At 36.7% G+C, this 27,725-nt stretch overlaps 1 long non-coding RNA gene across 1 annotated transcript in view; it reads left to right on the top strand.

Moving 5' to 3' along the window:
- LOC118765817 overlaps positions 1-26,570 on the top strand; it is a 53,173-nt gene extending 26,603 nt beyond the window's left edge. The window contains exons 3-5 of the long non-coding RNA XR_005001699.1: positions 10,641-10,686; positions 19,330-19,369; positions 26,421-26,570. This is a non-coding gene — a long non-coding RNA (uncharacterized LOC118765817). The remainder of the gene's footprint in view (positions 1-10,640; positions 10,687-19,329; positions 19,370-26,420) is intronic.
- Positions 26,571-27,725: the final 1,155 nt, after the last annotated feature.

Raw genomic sequence — 27,725 nt, forward strand, 5'->3', positions numbered from 1 at the left:
CCAAAATTCGAAAGAATGATTTCTTGTAGCAATTATGTAAAGGAAAGATAACTGAATATTAATTGCTGGCAAGAACACAGTATTTTGTTTTGCAACCATAATATGCTACCAAATATGTTAAAAGTTTAAAAGTCAATATTGTGCCTTATCTTGTGTTAGCAGTGCAATATTCTCACTTTTAAGTTTGTCTTGATAGTTGTAACTTGCAGTGTTGGCTCTGAATTCGATAGGAAATAAGCTTAAAAGCTGGATAACTGAATATCTTTGTGTTTTTTCTGAAGAACTTTACCAACTAAATTTCACATCATTTTATTTTATAAATCCTGTGGTATAAACTTTTACTTCATAATACAAGACTTAAGTCTTTGTATTTAACCCTTTTGATAACAACCTACCCAAGACTGCCTCTGGTTCTGTGATACGAATTTCCTGTTAGAAATTAACATGGAATTTTAATGGAAGGTTTTCATTTACACCACTTCAAAACAGGGACTTTATATCACAGAGCCAGTGGTAGTCTTGAGTAGTTGGTTTCAAAAGGGTTACCAAAGAGATTTATGTTTTCTCCATTTTCATTACTTTTAGTATTTTTTCCTTTGGGCAAGAAAATTCTAATTCAGTTTCATTGCATCTTCTTTCGTTTCCATATTGTCTTACAGTTAGCTCAGGTTTTTAAGAAACTCATCTTGTTTCTACACTCACTATGGTATTTTTAGTACTGACACTAACATCATCATCGTTTAACATCCGCTTTCCATGCTAGCATGGGTTGGACGAGTTTGACTGAGGGCTGGCGAACCAGATGGCTGCACCAGGCTCCAATCTTGATCTGGCAGAGTTTCTACTGCTGGATGCCCTTCCTAACGCCAACCACTCTGAGAGTGTAGTGGGTGCTTTTTACGTGCCATATATCATATGTTTATACAAATAATTTTAATTATGCAATCTGGCTAGAAGAAATTTTGAAATTACATTGAATTAACTGATGGCAGTATTATTTAGACAAAGGCAGCAAGCTGACAGAATCGTTAGTACATTGGACAAAATGCTTAGCAACAACATTTCATTTGTCTTTACGTTTAGAGTTCAAACTCTGCCAAGGTCAACTTTGCCTTTCATCCTTTCAGGTTTGGTAATATAAGTACCGGTTGAGCACTGGGGTCAGTGTAATTGACTTATCCCTTCTCCCAAAATTTTTGACCTTCTGCCAAAATTTGAAATCATTATTTAGACAAAGCTGAAATGTATTTGAGAAGTTTTGTGGCCTTCTTTCCTTTTGTTACACAGTGTATTAACCCTTTCATTACTGTATTTCTTTTGAGATGCTCTGTGTTTCTTTCAATTAATTTTAAATGTAACAAAGAATTTAGTAAAATAACTTAGTTATCATTCAGCTAGTGTTAGGAACATAAATTTTGACTAAGGAGTGGTGGAAAACTTTAATTCAGAACTTATGAAAACAAGACATTTGTACTACAGAGCCAGAGGCAGTTTTAGCTGGGTTGGTATTGAAAGGGTTAATGTTTTTGTATTAAAATATGTAGACTTTAGTCACCAAGTTGATTGAGCGAACAAAAAAATGTTTTGTAGAAACCAGATACGTTGTTGGCTTTGTATTTTTTTCTGCAAGTGGTGTTTACTATTACGTTATAATGACTAACTTGAGTGCTGACTGCATATGTGTGTTTCTGCACGTGCATATTGTGCATGTATATATGTCATCACAAACAGCATCTCAGCTGTTTTTCATGTTTACATGGATCAGACGAAGTTTCTTGAGGCAGATTTTCTACAGCTTGATGCCCTTCCTATCACCAGCCTTCACCTGTTTCCAAGTAAGATATATTTTCTCATGACCAGGCATATTTATATTGGAGGTTGGAAACGGAGAACACCACTTTCATGAGGATGACACAACTTTATAATTATCATGTGATGTCAAGACAAAGTGGCAGAACACACAAATCTGTATGTGTGTATATATGACAGGGTTATAGAAAACACTTACTCAAGGTCCCATATAGTGGGACTGAAACTGGATGATGATATATATATATATCTATATATATATATATATATATATATATATAAGAAAAATAGTAAAATAGGGTTAAATCAATTGATAATTATATTTATTAATTAAAAAAATAGACATATTATGTACATTTTTATAATTAATAAATATGATTATTAATTGATTTATCTCTATTTTCTTATTTTTCTTAAATAAATATAAACCTTGGTTTATTTACTTACTATTTCTGAGTATTAAAATTAATATTTAAAATAAATAATAGGTAATAAACCAGTAAATCCATTGGATATTATTATCCCTTAACGAGGCTTATTTAACCTCTAATTGAACTTGTATATATATATATGGGGGATTCACAAAAAAACAAAAGACGAAGACAGGTGGTGTAGACAACAAACAGATGTATTAGTTTAATGCTCGGGAAGTGAAAAAGCCTTTAATGTTTCAAGCCTAGGCTCTTCCACAGAAAGAAACGAGAGAAAATAAAGGATGTTTAGTGGCTAGCAATGGTGGCTGCTTTCTTGTGTGTGAGCAAAGCCATTGCTAGGAAGGATTCATTGAAATGAGTCATTGATAATGCAATGTGAGGTCTTTTTATGACACTTGAACCCTGCCAAGGATTTGCACATTTTATTGCATAATGTACAGTTGTGCTGGCTAGCAGAAGGAACAGGTGCCGCAGTATGGAGTTTTTTGACATGTCTTTTAATCTTCCAACTGAATGGAACACCTTTCTACAACAGAAAGTTGTTAATAGTTTGATGCTAAGGAAATTAGGAAAAAAGAAATGTCTAACATTTTGAGGATTCACTCCTCCTCCCCCCTCCTCCTCCTCCTCATCATCAGCAGCAGCAGCAGTTAATGTCCATTTTTCATACTGGCATGGATTGGACAGTTTTGCAGAAGCTGGTAAGCTGAAGAACCGCACCAGGCTCCAGTTGTCTGATTTGGCATGGTTTATAAAGCTGGATGCCCTTCCTAATGCCATCCACTTAACAGAGTGTACTAGATGCATTTTATATGGCACTAGTACTGGTGCTTTTCCAGTGGCGTTGGTCTCATTGGGGTCGCCAGGTAACTTGAGAGATGGAGAAGGAAAACTGGAGAAATTGAAATGCATGTGTTGAACCATCACAGCCTGCATTTGTTTAGTTAATGTCCATTTTACCAAGGCAGCGAGCTGGCAGAATCGTTAGCACGCCGGGCGAAATGCGTAGCCGTATTTCATCTGCTGTTACGTTCTGAGTTCAAATTCCGCTGAGGTTGACTTTGCCTTTCATCCTTTCGAGGTCGATAAATTAAGTACCAGTTACACACTGGGGTCGATGTAATCGACTTAATACCTATGTCTGTCCTTGTTTGTCCCCTCTATGTTTAGCCCCTTGTGGGTAATAAAGAAATAGGTACTTAATTTATCGACCCCAAAAGGATGAAAGGCGAAGTCGACCTCGGCAGAATTTGAACTCAGAACATAATAGCCGACGAAATACGGCTACGCATTTCGCCTGCCGTGCTAACGTTTCTGCCAGCTCGCCGACTTGGGCTCTATAAGTACCAATGATGTACTGGTGTTGTTATAGTTTGATATAACTATAAAGTTATTTATTTCTACTCATCCCACTCCAAGTTTGTGGTTTTGTTTCTCTATTGTGTCAAGTACGTAAAATTGAGGCTATTCATTCTCCAAATAACTCTACTCTGCTTAACATGACATTGAAACTTAATATGAAACAATTTAGCCAGACAGGTGATCATCTTTCATCAGATATCTATGCACAGGGAATGTGCATTATAATGTTGGCTAAAATAATGCACTTGTTCAGGACACTGCAATTGCATCAAACTTTTCTTTGTCTGATTTTCATTCACAACCTAATTTCTATCATCAGAGAAAGCTTTCTCTGAAGCTTATGAAAATACATTTATTCTTTTAGTCTATATTCCAACAGGAATTATGTCATCAGCACACACTATAGTCTGACTAAAGCTGTATGTGTAGATACATTGTGTGTGTGTGTTATAGAACATCTGTCATATTTACAAAACATGGGTTTGAGTTCCATGGGTAAACTTTGGCCTTCTTTCATCCAAGAAGTACTTTAATCTAAATATTCTCACCCTATTGTTTATAGCATTTTCTATTTCAAGTTCCACCATTAAAAATAATTTACTAAATACACACACACACACATATATATATACACACACACATACATAGGCGCAAGAATGGCTGTGTGGTAAGTAGTTTGCTTACCAACCACATGGTTCCAGGTTCAGTCCCACTGCATGGTACCTTGTCCAAGTGTCTTCTACTATAGCATCGGGCCAACCAAAGCCTTGTGAGTAAATTTGATAGATGGAAACTGAAAGAAGCCCATCATATATATGTGTGTGTATATGCTTGAGTCTGTGTTTGCCTCCCCAACATCGCTTGACAACCAATGCTGGTGTGTTTACATCGCCATAACTTAGCAGTTCAGCAAAAGAGACCGATAGGATAAGTACTAGGCTTACAAAGAACATCTCGATTTGCTCGACTAAAGGCAGTGCTCCAGCATGGCCACAGTCAAATGACTGAAACAATTAAAAGATTGGATTTGTATATATATATACACACATACATACACAAACGCACACGCACACATATATATATACATGCAGTGATACCTCGTAGTATGAGTTTAATTTGTTCCATGACTGGGCTCGTCTTATGATTTACTCCAGTTCTATATTTAAGAGATGAGGAATTATGTACATTATTTACATTAATTACATTTGACACATATTTGTCCTCGTCTTGTTTGTTGTTAACACAAAATTTCAGCTGATATACCCTCCAGCCTTCTTCAGGTGTCTTGGGGAAATTTTGAACCTGGGTTCACATTCCTAAGGTATTTTTCAATGTTATTATTACTTTATACATGGCACCAGCACCGGTCTCTCACAGGCAGTCCTCCTCACCAGGGTTCTTAACATTTCTGCTGTGGAGGACAGGTCTTCTTGAGTAGAACAAGGCATCAGGTATCTCAGTCCTTTGACATTTTGTCTGAAAGGTTCAACATCCTGAGGTCATCCTTCAGTACCCCATCCCATGACTTACAGGGTCTCCCTTTTCCACTAGTTCCATTCACCTTGAAAGATCAGCACTTCTTTATGGAGCTGTTGGCATCCATCAGACCATACCAGTGCAGTTTTCTCTCTTGCACCTGCATCTAATTCCCCTTATGCTTAACTTCTCTTTCATATATATACAAAAGGCATAGGTAGAAACTCTATAAGATGTACCCAGTGTAAGCTATGGACACATAAGAGGTGCAGCAATATCAAAGGAAGGCTAACTGGGAAGATGGTTTTTATATGTGACAAATGCTCAGGAGCAGTAAACACTGAAAATGTGCAGAAAACAGCTTCTGTCACATTCCAGGGGGGAAAACTACAAATAGTTGATAGCTTCTGTTACCTAGGTGACCAAGTCAGTTGCAGGGGTGGATGCTCTGAAAGTGTAGCTGCTAGTAAATGAATAGCCTGGGCAAAGTTCAGAGAGCTCCTACCTCTGCTGGTGACAAAAGGCCTCTCGCTCAAAGTAAAAAGCAGACTGTATGATGCATGTGTACAAACAGCCATGCTACATTACTGCTGAGAACATGTGTAGGCTTGGAAGAAATAAAGACAGTATGCTCCGCTGGATATGTAATGTCAGTGTGCATACTCGACAGAGTGTAAGTACCCTGAGAGAAAAGTTGGACATAAGAAGCATCAGATGTGGTGTGCAAGAGAAACGACTGCACTGGTATGGTCATGGGTTGCGAATGGATGAGGACAGCTGTGTGAAAAAGTCTCACACCCAAGAAGTAGAAGGAACCTGTGGAAGAGGAAGACCTGGGATGAGGTGGTGAAGCATGACCATCAAACATTGGGTCTCACAGAGGCAATGACAAGTGACCAAGACCTTTGGAGATATGCTGTGCTTGAGAAGACCCAGTAAACCAGGTGAGACCATAACTGTGGAACTTGCCAGTGCAGCATAACCAGCCCATTTAAGAGTACCCTTCAATCACTGGGCAATAAACTGTGCTTGTAAAGACCTGTTGAGGCAAGGGAAATTGTTGTCGTAGCCGATGACAGTACCACCTGATTGGCACCCATGCCAGTGGCACGTTAAAAGCACCATTTAAGCATGATTGTTGCCAGTGCCACCCAACTGCCTCCTGTGCTGGTGGCACATAAAAAGCACCATTCGAGCGTGATCATTGCCAGTGTTGCCTAACTGGCTCCTGTGCTGGTGGCATGTAAAAAACACCATTTAGCGTGGTCGTTGCCTGTGCTACCTGACTGGCCCTTGTGCCGGTGGTATGTAAAAAGTACCCACTACACTCTCAGAGTGGTTGGCATTAGGAAGGGCATCCAGCTGTAGAAACTCTTTCGGATCAGATTGGAGGCTGGTGCAGCCTGGTTCTGACAACTGGTGCTATTTAGCGCCAGTTGTCAGAACCTATGAACACATGGAATTATGAAACTAACTAATTATAAGACCATGGATTTAATTAACACTCTTCTCTTCTATCCTCCAGCTGATATAATGGAATTATGGACTTCACTAAAATGTGAGACTATTGAATTAACAAACGTTTTTTTCTTTTCTCCTTTCTCTTCTTCACATTTTCTTTCTATTTATCTTTGCCATATAATCATTCCGATGATGTCTATCAATTGCAATGAGGTGAACCCAAATTTACCCCAGCTTGATATACTGAAACAGCTGTTAACATACTCTCTTCTTAATTAAATAATAACTTTATAACACCATTGATCCACTTCTCACTGTTTATTGCTCCGTTTCTTATTGACTTTATATATATTAAACCACGATTTACCTTTTAAATTACCTACTACCATATACCTAATAACAAGGACCATGGAATGCCTATGGATACATCTGTCCCTTGGATGGTTACATTACCTCTAACTTATATCTTGCACAACATATATGTATATATATGTATATATATATATATATATATGTATATATGTGTGTGTGTGTATATATATATGTATATATATATATATGTATGTATGTATGTATGTGTATATATATGTATACATGTGTATATATATGTATATGTGTTTATAAGCATATATATGTTTATATGTATATATATATATATGTATGTATACATATTGAAAATTAGGGAATGGAGTAGATTAAATCCAGGCTACATATGTTTCATAGGTGGAGAAACCTCAGAAGTAGTAATTACCCAAACAGGAGGTAATCTGCTAGCTACTCGTCAGGCCAAAGATACTTTAATCAAATGAAGTGTACATTGTTGTCAAGGCATCCCATGTTAACTTGCATGAGACATACATCTTTTGTCCAACTTGTTTCAGTCATCAGACTGTGGCACCACCTTGAAGAATTTAGTTGAACAAATTGACCCCAATACTTATTTTTAAAATTGGTACTTTTTCTGTTGGCTTTTTTTTTTGCTAAACCACTTAAGTTATGAGGACATAAACAAACCAACACTGGTTGTCAAGTTGTGGTGAGGGACAAACTCAAAAACACATATACATACATATATATGCGTATATATGATGGACTGCTACACAGTTTCTGATGAACTAGGTTTGTGTGATAAGCCTACAAAAATTTTAAATGCATAGTGTCAAATCAGACTTACTAAATAATAACATATATATTGTCGTTGCCAGTACCACCTGACTGGCTCTCGTGCCGGTGGCATGTAAAGTCACCACTACACTCTCGGAGTGGTTGGCATTAGGAAGGGCATCTAGCTGTAGAAACTCTGCTAGATCAGATTGAAGCCTGGTGCAGCCATGTGGTTTGCCAATCCTCAGTCAAATCATCCAACCCATGCTAGCATGGAAAGCGATGATGATGATGTCCAACCCATGCCAGCATGGAAAATGAATATTAAATATTGCTGATGATTATTTATTTACACACATATATACATAATATAGTTTAGTTAAATTCATTTATATATTTCAAATTAAAAAATTTCATTCAACTTTGGAGTTAGATCCAGATTTAGTAGCATATTGATCTGATTAGATTAGTGGTAAACATTTGAGAAGCTTCTATACATAACTGTTTCCAAGTTTATCTGTAGATACGAGACCATTGTTTTGCTTAGCAATACCCACCTTGGTTATTAAATATATCATCATCTGTCAGCCTTGTGAAGTTACATGCTTGTTTTATGAGGGATGTTCTCTCATCTCTGTATTCCCCTTTGAAGTACTTAATGCTGTGATGTCATCATCATCATCATCATCATTTAACATCCGTTGTCCATGCTGGCATGGGTTGGACAGTTTGACTGGGACAGCATGCTGGAAGGCTACTCCAGGCTCCACTCTGATTTGGCATGGTTTTCTACAGCTGGATGCCCTTCCTAATGCCAACCACTCTAAGAGTGTAATGGGTGTTTTTACGTGTCACTGGCATAGTTGCCATTTGTGTGACACCGGTATCTGTCACAACTTCGATTTTGCTTGGCTTGATAGGTCTTCTTCTCAAGCCAACATAATGCCAAAAGTCTTCTGGTTTAGAAAAAATTTTATTAAAAAAAAAAAGAAAACAGTTATAATTATAGTATCAAATTGGTTTATATGTCTCAAACTGGTTGAGCATAAAATCATCACGATTATTTTAATGTCCACTTTTCCATGCTTGCATGGGTTGGGCAGAGTTTATTGAGGCAGATTCTCTATGGCCAGATGCCTTCCTTCCACTAATCATCACTTGTTTCCAGGCAAGGTAATATTTCCTTATCGCCACACATGTTCTTATGAAATATCTCAACTGAAAGATAATGCTTGTATGACAGTGACACTCATTTACATCTATCATACAAGACCATGTCTGACCATGAGGAAATATTACTTTGCTTGGAGACAGGTGACAGTTAGAGGCAGAACTGCATCCAGCCATAGAAAATCTGCCTCATTGAATTCCATCAAAACTTGCAAATGGACATTAAAACCAGTGACGGTAGTAATAATAATAGTGATGATTCTGGATTAAGGAGAGAGAGCACTTGTCAAGAGTCATGGGAAGCCAATGATGATGTAATCTTACTTTTCTTTTGCTTGTTTTAGGAGATTTATTTGCAATGCTATATCATCTCTTTTCAAAATTCATTCAATTTGCAATGCTATATCATCTCTTCAAAATTCATTCATTTCCTGTATTCTGTGGGAACATGTTTGGTCCTGGGGATATATCACCTTGCTTGGTAACAGATAAGGGTTGGTGACAGGAAGAGCATGCAGCTGTGGAAAATCTGCCTCAATAAACGTCATTTAACTCCATCCAACTCAAGCAAGCATGGAAAAGTGGATGTTAAAATGATGGTGATAATGATTCCAATCCACTTTCTTGCTCTCACTGCCCTGTACCCAGGTTTTCACCAGTCACTGCAATCCCCACTCCCTACTTGCACCTTCTTGACAACACCTGACCGTACATATTACAACCTTCATACCTCTCTTTTCTTTACCATCACATCTATGCTCTGATCCTCATTACTTGTGAGTGTACCCTGGCACTTCACCATCTCTCTCCTGATCTCTCTTACACTTTTGCTGTTTCCTACTCTCTCTCTCTCTTTCCTTTGGCTGGGTAGCCATGTACCTCCTCTTTAGCAGCACACTTATTTTTGCCCTCATTCCTAGTTGGTCTCTCTCTCTCCTTCTCTCTTTCTCTCTCTCTCCCATTCTCTCTTTCTCTCTCTCCTCTCTCACTGGGTAACTATGTACCTCCTCTATAGCAAGATATCTATTTCTGCCTCCCTATTTCTGCTAATGTATTATTATTTGAATGCCTCACACACGACTTCCTAAGAGACTGTTTTACAGCAAACTGGTGGAAGACAAGCACACACACGGTGGACAGAAAAAGCACTTCATGGACACACTCGAAGTCTCACTGAAGAGCTTTGAGATCAACCCTGACAAGCACAAGACTGCTCTGACTGGTGAAGATGCACCAACAGAAGTGTCACCTCCTGCAAACAGAATATCATTGTAGGGGTATAAATCATCATCATCATCATCATTTGGTGTCTGCTTTCTATGCTGGCATGGGTTAGACGGTTTGGCTGAAATGGTAAGTGGGAGAGCTGCACCAAGTTCCAGTCTGGTTTGGTATGGTTTCTGATCTGGTATAGTACAACCAACCATTACTCATGAACAAGTATGGCTTGATAAGATGTACCATGCTTTTGGTAGTTGTTTTGGGGTGTCTATGGATTAGTGAGCAGATATAGACACTCTCTTGAGCTGGGATGTGACAGTTGCAAGGCTGGAGTGCTACACCAGCTCTCAGCTGGTACTCATTACATCTGAGTAGACTGGAGCAGCGAGAAAGGACACAATATACTGATCAAATTAGGAATTGAACTTATGGCCTTATGATCATGCACCAAACACCCTAACCACTAAACCATGTGAATTTACTAATCTGCTTCTTTAATTCCAGAGCTGTATATTATTAATTTTAGCCAGCAATTAATCATACTCCATGTCAATAATTATTATTTTTTCATCTCTTTTTCTTCTTTTTTCTTGTCTTTTCCAGAATCGTGTACCATTTATTAATTTACCAGATGAAATTATTACTGGAGGTAAAACATTATTTCTGAATTAGAAAATTTATTCTTTACATGGAGGTAATTTCATGACAATTACTTCTTTTGAGATAACGATTGTATGTAAACACCACAACAGCATGGTTCAGAAAGTTTACCCAGTTGTGTAAATCTAATGACATTCCTTTCTATATTCTGGTATCTCTGCCTGATATAAATGTCGGTTGGTTTTTCTAGTCACACTTTATATCATATATGTAGAGAGAGAGAGAGAGTGAAAGAGAGTAAAAGAAAGATATAGAGAGATTTCACTTAAGAGGAACACAATGAGTGCACATTCTAGGCTTGCTGGCTGGTAATGTGTAAATGAACACCACACACAAGGTAAAGAGAAAGTATCATAGAGACTATGAAGAAGGAGAGTGTGTGTGTGTGTGTGAGAGAGAGAGAGGGGGGGATGAGTGTGTGTGTGTGTGTGCCTCTGTTACTCTTTTACTTGTTTCAGTCATTTGACTGTGGCCATGCTGGAGCACTGCCTCTAGTTGACCAAATTGACCCCAGGACTTATTCTTTGTAAGCCTAGTACTTATTCTATCAGTCTATTTTGCCGAACCGCTAAGTTACGGGGACATAAACACACCAGCATCGGTTGTCAAGCAATGTTGGGGTGACAAACACAGACACACAAACATATATATATATATATATATATATATATATATATATATACCTATATACGACGGGCTTCTTTCAGTTTCCATCTACCAAATCTACTCACAAGGCTTTGGTCGACTTGAGGCTATAGCAGAAGACACTTGCCTAAGCTGCCACGCAGTGGGACCGAACCTGGAGCCATGTGGTTGGCCATATTGACAGGAGCTGGAGAGCTGCACCCGGTTCCAATTGTCTGGATGCCCTTCCTAATGCCAACCACTTTACAGAGTTGACTGGGTGCTTTTCATGTGGAACTAGCACCTGTAGGACTGCCAGGTAGCTTGTCAGGGGACAATGAGTACAAGCATTATGTAGTTAAGAATGTCCCCTCACAACCACATAGCTCTGAGTTCGATCCCACTGTAAAGCACCTTCAGCAAGTATCTTCTTCTATATCTTTCTACCATCTAATGCTTTATGAGTGGAATCTGGTTGTTGTGAACTGTGTGGAAGCCTTTGTTATGTGTCATTACCATCATCGTTTTGAGTGCTTAAGTTAACTAGAAGCTATGGTAAAGACACTTAAGATGTCACACAGTGGGATTGAACCCAGAATCTCATGAATGTGAAGTAAACTTCTTCACCACTTGGCCACACATTGTATTAAGGACAAACAAATTTAATTTCCTGGAGCTGATATTCTAAATAAAATATTTGCTAAGTTTTGTTTTTTTCCTTTCCCCATTATATACATCCAAATTCCATAGTTTAATTAGAGTGAAGTAAAGATAGTTAACTGTTAATTGCAGTAATTTGATATTAAAATAATTAGCAATCTTCTTTTACATTTATTAATTACTGTGCTAGACATAATGCTTAGTGGCATTTTCCGGATCTTTATGTTCCAAGTTCAAATCCTTCCAAAGTCAAATTTGCCTTTCATCTTTTTAGGGTCAATAAAATAAAGTACCCGTCAAATACTGGGGGTTGATGTAATTGATTAATCCCCTAATACTAAAATTAGTGACCTTGTGCCCAAATTAGAAAGAACTATTCTTAAGGAATTAGAGACAGTGGAATATAAGGGAGTTTAGATTTAGGAGATTAAAGGTCAAAGTGAAGGTTCACTAAAATCTACAGGGTAGTGAATTACTAAGTGAACTGTGATATGATTTGTAAAATCATCTGAAAATAGTCCTTTTATCAAATAATGGTTTAAAAGTAAAAGCATTAGTTGTGCATATTCCCAAAACATTGTAAACTAGCATTTGCTTGTCATAGTGCTAGTGCATGCATATACACTCGAGTACTGTCTAAATCTCCTACCAATCGCATACAGCTAGCTGGCATTCAATTGGCGTATCAAGTTCTGGGCATTTTGATTGGGTTTTGTATTGAAAATTCACAAAATAGTCACTTCTATTGATTTTTTAATGGCTTTGTGGGGTGACTGGGGAAATGTAAAGATGTACACGACCACCCTTGGACGGTTTTGACTGACCATAGAAAGTGCAAGCCCTCTAATTAAAAAATTGTGGATTTGTATAAAGGACACACACACAAACAGACATTTTGCCGTTTATATATATATATAGATTACGACTGAGAATGTTTTCATGATGAGGTCTTTGCTAGGTTTACTTTTGGATATCTCGATTCTCACTCTGCTTGCATGTTGAAATTTCTTGAACAAACTCAGCATACAGGAGCTCCCTTTGTCATGGCCTGAAGAATTATGATAAACAGGAGGAAGCTGAGAAAAGAGCCATGAGGCACACCGGCCTGTGTGATAAATTCCCAGCTAAACTGATTTACTCTTGCATTGCTGATGGCATCTCAGATCTCACAAGCCATCCATGTAGACATAGGGCCTCTCTAGGTCAATGAATGTTAGGTATAGTAGCTTATTCTTAGCTAGGAACTTCTATGGTTATCTCTCTAGGAATAAGGCATTGGTGGCACTCTGTCCAGGTACAAATCCAAACTGGATCTATTTCATTTCCTAATCAGTTCTGCTTTAACTCTTTCTGTTACATTCACAACTGGGTCCCTCTCTTTGATGTCTTTGTAGTTGCTTCTCTCTAGAGCATCTCTTTTTCCCTGTAGCAGTTGATGACGATACTGCTATATTAGTTACAGTGTGGGTTACATGTCCCTGTACTAATTGATTAATTATGCAAGTAATTAACTTATTTACTACTTCACTATTTTAAGCTCTTAGTCCAGTTACTATCACTGCCTCTATATCTTGCATCGAACTTTCAGACATATAATTGATTCCTTTGTTGGATCTAATTAGAGGGGACCATTTCTTTCCCACACATTCTCTCATTCAGCAGTTTCACCTCTTTTACTCTTTTACTTGTTTCAGTCATGTGACTGTGGCCATGCTGGAGCACCACCTTTTAGTCGAGCAAATCGACCCCAAGACTTATTCTTTGTTAACCTAATACTTATTCTGTCAGTCACTTTTGCCGAACTGCTAAGTTACGGCAACATAAACACACCAGCATCGGTTGTCAAGTGATGTTGGGGGGGACAAACACAGACACACAAACACACATATATATGGCGGGCTTCTTTCAGTTTCTGTCTACCAAATCTACTCACAAGGTTTTGGTTGGCCTGAGGCTATAGTAGAAGACACTTGCCCCAGGTGCCATGCAGTGGGACTGAACCTGGAACCATGTGGTTCGTAAGCAAGCTACTTACCACACAGCCACTCCTTGTAACATTTCTATGCCTCTTTTGTTAGTTCATTTATGCCAGAACTCCAACAGCCTTGAACCCACCTCATTTCTTGTACTGTTTCATACCAAATGCCAAGTCACTGCAAGCAGGTCTCACAAACTTTTAACTTCTCTGTTTCACCTGACTATAGCATATGTACAGCAATAACTGTTATGGTCATATTATGAGTGACTAATCTCAGCTTAATTATTCTGTCTCATACTCTGGCTATCTCAGTTACTTTATCTATTTCTCCACCCCTCTCACCTTAGAAATTTCTCACCTAGAGAAATTTGTACTTAAAAATTTGTAATGCATATAACAATGAATTCAAATGAGGTTGCATCTAGCAATGAATGAAGGTAAGGTTACACCAAGGCTCAATTCTCAGCCCCCTTCTGTCCAATATAATTCTCCAAATCATAACAAAATGTTTAAGACCAGCTTTCCATGTTAATGACCTAGTTTTTTTATATAACTGAATTGGTGGTGGTAGTAAGAGTAGTAGTTGCAGTAGTAGCATTAGTAGAAGAAGAAAAAATTCCAGACGTAGAAACCTAGAACTGAGAAGCCTCGAAATAAATCTAGCAAAGTTTAAATAATTAGCAAGAGAGAGGACAGGATTCTGGTTACCATTAGGGAAATGGCCATTCTTGGCATGTACAGAATGAGTAGCTAGTAATTCCATACCTTTTACACAATGTAAACTATGGACACACAAGAGGTGTGTTCAATATACATTTCTGCTTCTGATTTTGAAAGGAAGAGAGTTGATAGAGCAATCATTTGTTTTTTCATTGTTAAAAATGTTGTCCTAGCTCTTGGTGAAATTTCTTTTAAGCAATCTTTTTTTTTTTTTTTTTTTTTTTTTCATATTACTGCCCTTGTTGAGAGGGGAAGGTCCTTTTTTTTTATCACAGTAAAAATATTTATAAAACTCCACATTGGCAGCTATTTCTTGTAGGTCAAGCCACCAAATAGAAACTCCTTCATTAGCTTAATGAGGAACAATTTTTGTAATTTAACACATGATAATGAATTATTGAGCTAGCAACAACTAATATAACTGGGCCTGACAGGAAGAGCAATTAGTTCATCCTTTTGATACACATCTGAGATTCCCTTGTCCTAGCTCTCTGATACAAATCCCCTGTTTTAAAGTGATATAAATTAAAACTTTCTATCAAAATTTCATGCTTAAGAATGACAAAGTTATTTCACTAAATTCTTCAAGCTCACTTTTCAGTCATGTGGTCTCATGTTCAGTCCCACTGTGTAGCACTTTGGACATATGTTTTCTATTACAGCCCTGGGTCAACCGTCAACCAATGCCTTGTGAGTGAATTTGGTAAGCGGAAATTGTGTAAAAGCCATTGCATATATGTGTGTGTTTGTGTGTCTCTGTTTCCTTATCCCCTCCCCACTTAATTGTTGTTGGTTTGTTTTTATCCCTTGTAGGCACAGGAGTGGCTGTGTTGTAAGAAACTTGCTTTCCAACCACATGGTTCCTGGTTCAGTCCCACTGCATAGCACCTTGAGGAAGTGTCTTCTACTGTAGTCTTGGGCTGACCAAAGCCTTGTGAATGGATTTGGTAGACAGAAACCCGTCATATATATATATATATATATATGTGTGTGTGTGTGTGTGTGTGTATGTATGTATGTATTTGTGTGTCTGTGTTTGTCCCCACCCACCATTGCTTGACAATCAATGTTGGTGTGCTTACATCCCCATAACCTAGCAGTTCAGCAAAAGAAACCAATAGAATAAATACTAGGCTCACAAAAAATAAGTCCTGGGATCGATTTGTTCAACTAAAGGCAGTGCTCCAGCATGGCTGCAGTCAAATGACTGAAACAAGTAAAAGCATAAAAGAATGTAACTTAGCAGTTCAATAAAAGAGACTGATAATATAAATACCAGACTTTAAAAATAATAAGTATCGCGGGATCAATTGGTTTGACCAAGCATTTCAAGATAGTGCCCCAGTGAAATGAATGAAACAAGTTAAAGATAAGAAGTATTTAAATTAATAAAAAGAAAAAGCAGTATATTTCAACAGATATATCATAACAAAAGAATTAGAGGTATAAAACAGGACATGCACTGACTTGTGATGAAATAGTTTTATTTGAGTAAATACTAGTTCAATGTTTTATCAAAATCAATACAAAAAGATTAAAGAGAATAATGGCTTCTGTTTGACATTTCTTGTCACCAGGAACTGCAGTGAACCAAAGGGAGTTAATTTTCACATTTTTACGACAGTAAATTATTTGACTAAATTGTCACAACATACTTGCACTATTGATACCATCATAATTGTTTTAACATTCACTCTTCGATGCTTGCATGGGTTAAACAGAATTTATTAAGGTAAATTTTCTACAGCTGAATTCCCTGCCTGTTGCCACCCATCACCTGTTTCCAAGCAAGATAATATTTCCTCATACCCAGGCGTGTTTTTGCAGAATATCTCTATATATATGAACGGCAAAATGTGTGTGTGCGTGTCCTTTATACAAATCCACAATTTTTCAGTTAGAGGGCTCGCACTTTCTATGGTTATTCAAAACTGTCCAAGGGTGGTCATGCACATCTTTAAATTTCCCCAGTCACCCTGCAAAGCCATTAAAAAATCAATAGAAGTGACTTTTTTACTCTTTTACTTGTTTCAGTCATTTTGACTGCGGCCATGCTGGTGCACCGCCTTTAGTCGAGCAAATCGACCCCGGGACTTATTCTTTGTAAGCCCAGTGCTTATTCTATCAGTCTCTTTTGCCGAACCGCTAAGTGACGGGGACGTGAACACACCAGCATCGGTTGTCAAGCAATGCTAGGGGGACAAACACACACACACACATATATACATACATACATATATACGACAGGCTTCTTTCAGTTTCCGTCTACCAAATCCACTCACAAGGCATTGCTATAGCAGAAGACACTTGCCCAAGATGCCACGCAGTGGGACTGAACCCAGAACCATGTGGTTGGTTAGCAAGCTACTTACCACACAGCCACTCCTGTGAATTTTCTATCCAAAACTCAATCAAAATGCCTGAAACTTGATACGCCAATTGAAAGCTTGCTAGCTATATGTGATTGGTCGGAGATTTGGACAGTACTCGCATGTATGTGCGCACACACGCAGCTGTATATGCATGCACCAGCACTAAGACCTGGCAACGCCGGGTCACAGTGCTAGTTAAAAATAAATGATAGTCGTTTCCAATAACTACGCTATGTCAAGGTAAAGATACACAAAACAACCACACACTCACACACATATGATGGGCTTCTTTCAGGTTCCATTTACCATATCCACTCATAAGGCTTCGGTCAGTCCCAGAGCTATAGAAGAAAACACTTGCCCAAGGTATCACACAATGGAAATGAACTTGAAACCATGTGGTTGGGAATCAGCCTTCTGAGCCACACTGCCATGCCTGTGCCTAAGATGTAATTAAGGCACTCCTTTTGGACCCTGTAAATTTTTATTTCTATTCATAAACTTGTCTTCTAAGATCTTATGGTGTTGATGTCAACATCTTATATTATGTTGAATACTGGTAAGCTGACAAATGATATTTTGTCAGACCAATGAAAGTACCTCTGCGTGGCCACTTGATCTGCTAGAAATAGTAACCAGGTAAAGCTGTAAAGCTTCTGTAAACTGCAGCCTACCATTTAAAAAAAAAAAAGAAAAAAGGGACATGGAATAATGTTATTCAAGTACACTATGCTTAAAAAAAAAAGCTAGATGGAATTGTCATGGTTGGAAAGTCTTTAACCATATTAGTCTGTTTAATCAGTGATAATTTTGGGCTAAACAACACCAGGAAGTTTTGCACTTGATCAATGAAAATAATGGATCATGTTTTCTGTATTCATCAGAGGAATTCTAGTTATGAATTTGCTTAGGGAGTTTGTCAGTTGTTTCTTATTAGGTTTCTTTCTATTTAACCCCTTAACCCTTTAGTTACCTCATTTCTGTTGAAATACAACTTCTTTATTTGAGTTAATTTTTGAAAATTACAAAGGATATAGTAAAATGTTTTGTTTTTATTCATCTGATGTTTTGAATTAACATAAATTAACATGAAATTTTAAAATAGGAAGTTTGTACCATAGTGTCACAGGCAGTCTCAAGTAGGTTTGTATCAAAAGGGTTAAGCCTTGATTCATGATCACGACATATTGTCCAGATTGTCATACTGCACTCCCATACAATTCATCATCTACATCCTGGAATATGTAGTATGGTTCTCAACTAAGTGGAAATGTGGTATAAATAAGAAAAAGGATGTGTAGGTCATGCTTTTATCAATCGAACTCATATATGTGTCAAAGAACTGCTCATTCTGAGCTGCTAACCTAGGGTTATATAGCAACATCATCATCATCATCATCATTTAATGTTTGCTTTTCCATGCTTGTGTAGGTCAAGTGGAATTTGTTGAGGCAAATTTTCTACACCCAGATGCTCTTCCTCTTACCAATCATCACCAGTTTCCATGCAAAATAATGTTTTCCTATTGTTAGACATGTTTTTTTTCATGGAAAACAGGAAACAAACAATCTTATTTGATGCTCATTTGCAACCAATTACGTGATGTCAAGACAAAGGTACTTACAAACACACAGACACACCTATATCATCATCATTATCATCGTTCAACATCCGCTTTCCATGCTGGCATGGGTTGGATGATTTGACTGAGGACTGGTGAGCCAGATGACTGCACCAGGATCCAATCAGATCTGGCAGAGTTTCTACAGCTGGATGCCCTTCCTAATGCCAACCACACCAAGAGTGTAGTAGGTGCTTATATATGGCAGGCTTCTTTCAGTTTCCATCAACCAAATCCACTCAAAGCTTTGGTTGAGCCTGTCCTATAGTAAGACACTTGTTCAAGGTACTGTGCCATGGGATCGAACCCAAGATCACATGGTTAGGAAGCAAGTTCTCACCCACTCAATGATGCCTGTGCCAAAAAATAAAACACATAAATAAATGCAAAATTGTCAAAAAATAAATTCTCAGAACTTTAAATACTATAATATTTTTTCCTTTTTACATTCATTGATCTCCAGCAAATACTGTTTCATCTCTAAATGCTGATTATTGATTGATGTTGATTTTCTATAATCTTTAAAAGATTTGTTTTGTTATCTGAAGTTTTTGTGTTGATAAAATCCAATTCATTTCATAACATTTTCTTTTGATTATTAAGATTATTTGTTATATTGTATTAATTAATGAATTGCATTCATTTTCCAATTTTCAGTTTAAAATTTGAGAAAGTGGTCTTCAGTTAAAACAAAAAGGTAAGGAACACCATTTATCCATAGTTTTTGTTTTCTTCAGGTAAACTTTAATTACATAATTCTGCTTATTACCTTCTTCATTCGTTAATTGTCATTCGGCTCAATTTCATCATCATTTCATTTAATACTCTTTTACTTGTTTCAGTCATTTGACTGCGGCCATGCTGGAGCACCGCCTTTAATCGAGCAACTCGACCCCGGGACTTATTCTTTTGTAAGCCCAGTACTTATTCTATCGGTCTCTTTTGCCGAACTGCTAAGTAACGGGGACATTAACACACCAGCATCGGTTGTTATGCAATGCTAGGGGGACAAACACAGACACACAAACACACACACGCATATATATATACATATATACGATGGGCTTCTTTCAGTTTCTGTCTACCAAATCCACTCACAAGGCTTTGGTTGGCCCGGGGCTATAGTAGAAGACACTTGCCCAATGTTCACTTTTTTATATTTGCACAGGTTAAACACAATTTGTTGAGGCAGATTTTCTGTGGGTGGATTCTCTTCACCTGTTTCCAATCAAGGTAATACTTTCCCATAGTGAGACATGCTTTTTATGGAATACTGAAAACGAACAACCTCACTTATATGACAATAGATGCTCATTTACAACCCTCACATGGTGTCTGACATGGGCACACACAAACATACAGTAGGCTGCTTTCAGTTTCTATCTACCAAATCTCTTCACCAGGACTTGGACAGCCCAGAGCTATAGCAGAAGACACTTGCCCAAGGTGCCACAGTTATATATTATTTACATATCTATAAATTATTTTTCATGTTTTTTTTTTGATCCAGCACTATATCATCAGACATTTATTAAAATCTAGCAAAAGTTTATTTAAATATTCTTAGCCTTGTCTAACTCTATCATAATAATATTTGAAAACCTTTAAAAGCCTACTTCCTACAAAAACATACAATGAGAAAATAAAAGTATAAATTAAAATTAAACTGCTTGGTAGAAATTGCTTTTTATGTTTTATACTTCCAACTAGGTCATGCTCTCGTATTCTCTTGACCTACGAAGGTTACTACCACTTGTTAATACAATGAGAAATTTCTTAAAAATAGCTCACTTAAAATATCAATAACTTAACCGTAGTTGTAGTTAGCATTCTACATTGCATAAAAAAAAAGCTGTCTTATCTTGTATTTAATATCCCCCCCACCAAAAAAAAAACCCCCAGAAGCAACTAATATGGATTAATGACTTTATTTTAATTAACCATAGAGTTGATGTCTTATGTGACAGCTAATATATTTTGTCGTATGGATTGTCCTTGCAGGAAATGTGTCCTTATTTGAATGCCATAATCATGCATTTTAATTTGCTTTTACTTGAGGCTTGTACCTACATTGAGAGGCAAACAAGCCGAATATTCTTCAGAATGAAATTTGTTCTACATTGATTGCATCATACTCTCAACTGCAATAACATTGTAAACATTAATAAATCTTCTGACAGTGATTCTCACTCATTGTTTACTGACCATCATTGTGGATCTCAAAATGTATCTCGTTCATAAGTACTCTACATATGTTGCAGTGTCAAATTGTCATTGTTCAAATATCATTCAATCAATTTCATCTTTCTTTACTGACATATCATAATTCAAGACTTCTTTGTCCAGTTTATTCATATATTTTTAAAATAGCAAAAGTAGTTTTAGGGAAGGTGCATGGCCTAGGTGTCAAGGTATTGCATTCACAATTGCAAGTTTGTGGTTTCAGTACCCTAACTGGGCAGTGTGCTGTGTTCTCGAGCAAAACACTTTTTTACACATCACTCAGTTGTAAATGAATAACCCTATGATAGACTGGCCTCCTATCCAGGGGGAATGTTGTGATCTTGGTCACTTATATGCCATGGAAACCAGCCCTATTTTATCCTAGGACTAATGTTCAGGGGTTGATAGTTTTAAGAATATTTGGCTGCTATTTTTTGCATATCTAGCAACTCTTTGGCTCATGATCTCCATAAAGAATGATTTCTACTAACACAGGCACATGGTCAGAAATTGAAGGAAAGGAACAGTTGATTATGCCAACCCCAGTATTTGACTGATACTTTATTGACCCCCACAAAGATAAAAGGTAATTTTGGTCTTGACAGGATTTGAACTCCAAACATAAAGTGCCATAGCTAAAAGTATTTTGTCCAATTTTGTTCAAGCTTTGATTTCAGAAAACATTAAATATATGAACAAATTACACCATCTCTGCACTCTCTCCATCATTCTGTGACCATTGGCGCTGGTACAACATAAAAAGCATTCAGTATTCTTTGTAAAGGATCTTAGTAACCCCACCCACAAAAAAACTTTCATAAATTTCAATCATTTTCACAAATGTAATGGAGCATTGTTCTCATATCTGTAATAGATTTCCTACTTCAAATACTGGCATCAGTTTGTCAATTAAAATATTCAGGAAACCATACTTGAAAAATTCTCCTTCACTTTTGGTTGTGATGACATCATCACTCTGCCTCTTTCAATGTTATAGCACCATCTGCTCTTCCAATCTTACCAGATTTGTTTCATTCGGGCTATGGTAGCTGTAGAAGAGACAAATACTGTAGCTGTTTCTCTTGTAAACAGTGTGTCTTCCTAAGCCCTGCAGTTTTCATTTGTATATATTTCTTAATAGCAGGGAGTTGGTGTTTATCTGCAAGTCAGTTATGATTATTGCATTTATCAACTTTTTAGGGTAGGGACTACTTTCCATAATACATCTTTTATTTAAAATATTGTCATCATCATCATCATCATTTAACATTCGTTTTCCATGCTGGCATGGGTTGGATGGTTTGATCAGAGTTGGAGCCCACACCAGATCCCATTATCTGTTTTGGTATGGTTTCTATGGCTGGATGCCCTTCCTAATGCCAACCACTTTACAGTATGTACTTTGTGCATTTTATGTAGTACCAGCACCAGTATCAAGTCTGCTGCGGTGGACAGGTGTTCTTCAGTACAATATTTCATCCCATGTCTTCTTAGGTCTCCCTCTTCCACAAGTTCCCTCCACTTTGATTTGCACTTCTGCATGCAACTGTCTACATCTATACACATCACATGACCAAACCAGTGCAGTCTTCTCTCTCGCACACTGCATCTAATTACTCTTTTCTCTCAATGCATTAGCTGTCTGTCACACATGTACAGACATTGCATATCCAGCGGAGCATACTAATTTCATTCCTCTCTAACCCTCATGTTTTCTACATTCAGGGCCATCTTACATCCATGTAGCATTGCTATTCGTATACATACATCATACAATCTTCCTTTCCCCGAGAAGGAGACCTTTAGCTGCCAACAGATAAAAGCTCTCTGAAATTTCTCCATCTCATTCTTTTGATGCATCCTCCCCAACAGCTAGTAAAATGTAATTTGAGGGATTTTGGCTGTTATTTCTAGCTGATTTTGCATGTCATACTCTCTTATGCTATGTATTTCCACCAAAATACTAACCCCTTTCATCTGTTTTATTTGACAATGGTTTTTAAAAATTACTTCATTACCAGGATCTACCAACTGATAGTCTCTTCTTTCTGTGTTCATGGTCACTATACTCTACAAATGACCACTAAATTATAAAGAGCTTATCCAGCCTAAGTCACTGTGATCGTGTTTGAAATCATCTCTCAAATCAAGATTTTAGTGAACTAAAACTGTTTTATTTCAAAGTATATTTTCTTGAGTCTTCAGTGAAATACATCTTATTTACAATCAAATTATCATCAATTGAATGTCTACTTTTCCATGCTTGTTCATTCAGGTAGATTTTCTACCACTGGATGCCCTTCTTCTTGCTAGCCTTCACCTGTAATATTTCTCCACGATCAGACATATTTTCACAGAATATTGGAAATGAATGACACTCACTTACCACTACCACAAGACGTCAAACCAAGAAGACACAAATATACATATACAACTAGCCTCTTTCACTGCCAAATCTGCTCACAAGGCTTTAGTTGTCCCGGAGCTATAGTAGAGGACACTATCCCAAAGGTGTCATGCAGTGGAACTGAACTCAGAATCAAGCAGATGAAAAGCAATTTTCTTGACCACACTGCCAGGCCTTCATCTATCTACAATCATATATGTGTGTGTGTGTATGTGAAGTTTCAATTATTTGTGTAAACAGTTTTTTGTCTTTTCACTGAAATACACAATAGAAATAACTTATTCTATGATCAACTTATCCTTTGTTGCTATGAAAACCCCAAACTCAGATAAAAATCATATTATGCCAACAGGCAGGCTATAGAAATATTGAACATGCTCTTTCATTGAACTGGGATAGATTTATATATCCCATTGTAGTTTAAAGCTACATTCCTCTCTACTGTGGTACCTGTCAGGTGAAGGGGATTTTAGTCGTGTGAGCTAGATGGTAACTCACTAGTGCTAGTGCCACAAAATATGCACCCATTATACTTGGTATACGAGTACGCAGGTATTTGAAAATTTCATGGCATGATCACCATGCCCTGTGTAGTTACGGGTTGCCCTTTAGCAAGGTATAGCACCTATTTAGCCACCAGGGATATGGCAGATTGTGAAGAGGTAATGCAAGAGCTCAGCTGAGCCAACAGTGCTTCTTACATTGGTGCCTAGCAGAGGAATCCTAGATAAACAGTGAGGGTCACCAGGCTCTATCAAGAGGGTAACTGCAATGCATCCATGGTTGTGTAGTCAGCTAATGAAACATTTACTATGACTGAAGCTCCTAATTCAAATTCATAATAATGGAAATGGATGGCAGCAACCATTGGAATATGCAAAAGCAGTGCAACTCAATATATATACCCAGTAAAATAGGTGTTGGGAAGGGCATCAAACCAATCCACGTCAGCATGGAGGACATTAAACGAGGATGATGATATTCAATCTAGTCTCTAATAAACTAGGTTACCAACTTCCTTGTTGCCTTAGGATTGTGCTGAACAGCATGTCAAAGCCTATAACACATTGAATTTGAGCTCCACAAACTTAATCTATTGGCTTTTTCCACCCTTCTCTACGTTGTTAATCTCAAGCACTCCCGAGACAGGTTATCATTTTTCACTTCAGCCTTTTTCATGTGCAAGTGCTGTGTAATGCATCTGATCAATGGAAATTTTGACTTCAGAAGGAATACTAACCTAGTCGGGACACATGAATCGCTTAAAATCCTTAAACTAACTACGAATACGAGGCCTTACAATTTCTCATGATCTTACATATGGCATCATTAAATCTGCAATATTGCTAAAAGATCATCCAAATGTCTAATGCTTTCTTGAACAGTTATAATCTACATTTAGAGTACTGTTTACACATCCGAGGCAGTGCTACAGCTCTGTTACAAAAAAGAGCTACTCTTTTTTGTACATTAATTAATGTGCAAAATTAATGGTTAGGGTTAAAAAAAAAAAGGCTACCAACTGATTGAGAGATGTTTATATATATAACCAATAATGCAAAGGCAGTTGTGTCTTATTCTTCTACTGAAAATAACGCCTGTTCAAACTCCACCACCCTCTCTTCTCTCACCATTCTTATTATGTTCCATCTCTCCTCCTCCTCCAAGGCTTAGATGAAATACTTTGTTCCATTTCTTCCATAACTATAAAATTTCTGTTACTGCTCTCTCTGCCCACGTTTTTTCCTGCAGGCATCAACCTATACAAAATCAATAGAACATCAAGCACACCAATTTGAAAGGATTTGCACAGTTTATAGGTGTCACCCTTATTCTTTAGACTAAATTTCTTTTTTTATAAATCAATCAAATAGCCAAAATCCAGCATCCCATTATATGTACAAATAGCAACTATTTCAGCTTCCTTCAGAATACAACTTACTTACTTACTTGATTAGAACTCTTTAAATCTGGTAGTAAAAGTAAAATTGAAGGTGGCTGCTTCAAAGAGTCATGAAGCTAATCTGTTAGTAAAGGAATAAGATATATATATATATATATATGTTTTCCCACGCATGCACATGATGCAGTTGTTGGATTGGTGACTCTTTTTTACTGGAAAAGAGGAATTAATTTTGTAACAAAATTTATTGGTTAAAGTTTTGTATTATCATCAGTGTTGTTTAATATACAAGTACACTCTCTCACTGAGCTGTGGACATGAAATTAAGGTAATTTACGTTAAATTTCATTATACAAGCGCTAAATGTTTGGTATAAAAAGAGAATCACTCGATACTGAGTAGATAAACGAACAAAAATAACTTATAAGATTTTGTAGTTTCGTTAACTTTACTCATCAAGAAACAATTGTTCTTAAATGATAATAAAGGTTATGTTTAAAGATATATTTACTATAAGTAGTGAGATCAGAATTATGTGATAAATGAAACTGAAAATATTCATGTAATTTATCAATTCACGTAAAGACTTAGACCCACCAAATTGAGTTGGTTACCAAATATATTGATTTGTTATGACTAGCTGCATAGATCGAGATATATTGTACAGGTAAATGGGATGTTATGATGTCCATGCTTTTTTTTTTTTTTTTGTTTTGGTCAAAACTATCAATTAGAAGGTTAAATGAAGCTAAATAGCTTTAAAGTAGGAAATGAAATCAAACAGCAAATGCCAAAACAATATTTAATTTATAATAAACCAGTGCTGTTTAAAATAATTATGAAATATATTTTTTTTGATCACCATTAATTAATGTACAAATTGTATTTCGGAATTTTTAACCATAATGTTTTGTGTGTGTATATATACATAAAATATCTTTGCTCTGTCAGCCAGGAAATGAAAAGGAAATCTCGACATCGTGAATAAGTTTTCTTCCCTTGTAGACTATGGGTAATGATTCTCTCGTCAGCTTATACAAAACAGCTGCATTTGAAATGTATGTTGTGTTGTTCAGCTGAAAAATGGCGGATAGAGAACATTTGGTAAATGAAAGATTCAAATTTGTTCCGAGTTATGCCTTATATTAGAATTCATATGCATATACGTTAGTTTTGTTTACTAAATATAATCGTAGAAATGCTTTATCTTTGCAGTTTTTGAAAGAATCAAGTGATGTTTTTACGCCGAAAAACATTAATTGCTCTCCATAAAAATACCCACTGAAAGCGATGCTGTGATGGAAAAACACAAATTACTGAATGTTAGGGCACAAATTAACAAACATGTCGAAAAATCAATTATGGTAAGTTTTAATTTCATTTAATAAATTTATTTAAGAAAACGTTTTTTTCTTTTATATTCGACTCGAGCTTAATTTATTATACTGATGCTTGGGTTAAATGTAATTCCAATTGTGCTTTTGAATAACTGTGACACCAGTCTATATATATATATATACATATATAAAAAACATTTTGAATATTTAGAAACGTTTTAAGCCAAGCGTTTTACCATCGCCTGCCTTCAACAGATAAATCATGTCCTAAGAGGTACTGTTGAAGATGAATAGGTTAGAGCTACAAATATGATAATGGAGAAGGTCATATTTCCGGCATTCTCTACACCTTCTTGTTTCACTTCGATTCACATGAATTTGATGAAAATATATATATACATATATATACCTACATTATTAAACATTTATCGAATTTATCTGTACATAAACGAGCTCTGGTACAAAACGAAAATGAACGCATGGAAACAACATACACCCAATCTACCAATGAATCATTTTTACATAAATGACAACTAAGATTAATTAAACTGAGTTAATTACCGATTTATTGTATATTTCATAAGCAATATACACAGCACACTTTACAATTTTTTTTTTACACATTCGGAGTTCCCTCACGTCTAGGATTAATATTTTACAAGCCAGATGAAGTAACTAACCAGTGATTGCTAAAATTAACTAAACTAATTTGATTACTAAATTATAATATATTTCATAAACAATATAACACTGTACTATAAATTTTTTTTAGACATTCGCTAAGTCCAGCATCTCTCATTTTCTATGTGATACCTTCCAATTTGTGTATCGGAGGTGTTTGATTAGGTACAGATTCGACAGCTTTACCTTAAAAACATAATTAGCTTTTGTGTGAGAATATGTCAAAAGTATTAAGATTCGTTAAAACCGCGTTAAATTTCCATCCAGCCATTGATAGCCTCCCTTAGCATATGGGCTGAAGACATAATGAATGTCAGAATATTCATTTTCTACCAATATTTTAATTAGATACCCATTTAGAATTACTTAACAACACCTCATTACATCTAGAAAAACGTGTGCTGAAATAAAAACAGCTTTGTTAATTCTTCGACATGTAGACCATTCATTTCGATTCATATTTTCCAAGTCGATTAGATTATTATCAGCAACTGGAGTAATT

Source organism: Octopus sinensis, linkage group LG1, assembly GCF_006345805.1.
Source record: "Octopus sinensis linkage group LG1, ASM634580v1, whole genome shotgun sequence".
NCBI lineage: Eukaryota > Metazoa > Mollusca > Cephalopoda > Octopoda > Octopodidae > Octopus > Octopus sinensis.